The following is a 797-nucleotide window of genomic DNA, read 5'->3' as shown; positions in this document are numbered from 1 at the left end:
GAAGCGCCATGCTGAGAATTCAACCAAGCACTGGTTGTCCATTTACCAACTCATAGAGAGATACCTACAGGAGCAGAGGACAGACTCCAGACATGGTGACCAAAATGCACTTTTATATATGTAGTGCTAGAATATTTTGTCCTCTACTTTGTATTGTACAATAAATGATTAATCACATTTAATCTGTTTGCATTGGATGACACATTTCTTGCCCAACAGATGATGGTGTGGAGTATCTTTCCCTCTCGTCAGTTTCATCCACCCTGCAGGCCTTCATTGAAGGCTCCACCTTAGGAGAGTTTTCTGTCCGCTTGTCCATGTTGCTTGGTTTTCACTGCCACGTCCTGCTGGCTCCCAAACAGGAAGGACATGGTAAGAAAAATCTAGATTGTAGCATATATAGGACAGTACATATACAATGTTGATATAGTACAGTTTGATTTATTTTGACTTCTTTGCTACTTTGTGTATTAGTGTTGTATGACAAAACGATGACTATGCTTGCCAAATTAAAGGAATGACTTCTTCCTTTTATCCTCACAGACTCGCTCTGCAGTTTGCTGTGGAATCTCTATAAATATTACACCCAGTTCTCAGAGAGCATCCAGAACAAGATCACCCAGCTGAGGTCTCCTATAGAGAAAGAGCTCAAAGTAGGTGAAACCAAAGCAAGCAAGACCAATGTTGAATGTAATTTTGGCTTTTTTTCCTGTCTCTTTTTATTGAGTTAATGTAATGTTTATCTTTATGCTTATAGGACTTTGTCAAAATCTCCAAGTGGAATGATGTCAGTTTTT

General features: G+C 39.1%; 1 long non-coding RNA gene across 1 annotated transcript; it reads left to right on the top strand.

The window, feature by feature from the left end:
- The first annotated feature begins 7 nt into the window (after nucleotides 1–7).
- LOC107682467 (uncharacterized) lies at nucleotides 8–797 on the top strand. The gene is made up of 4 exons (XR_001633498.1): nucleotides 8–95; nucleotides 220–372; nucleotides 544–653; nucleotides 758–797. It is a non-coding gene; the product is annotated as an uncharacterized LOC107682467 (long non-coding RNA).

Source organism: Sinocyclocheilus anshuiensis, unplaced genomic scaffold (assembly GCF_001515605.1).
Source record: "Sinocyclocheilus anshuiensis isolate Anshui unplaced genomic scaffold, SAMN03320099.WGS_v1.1 C32239246, whole genome shotgun sequence".
Taxonomy (NCBI): Eukaryota; Metazoa; Chordata; class Actinopteri; order Cypriniformes; family Cyprinidae; genus Sinocyclocheilus; species Sinocyclocheilus anshuiensis.
The sequence above is the reverse complement of the archived record's forward strand: the minus strand, read 5'-3'. Positions and strand labels throughout refer to the sequence as shown.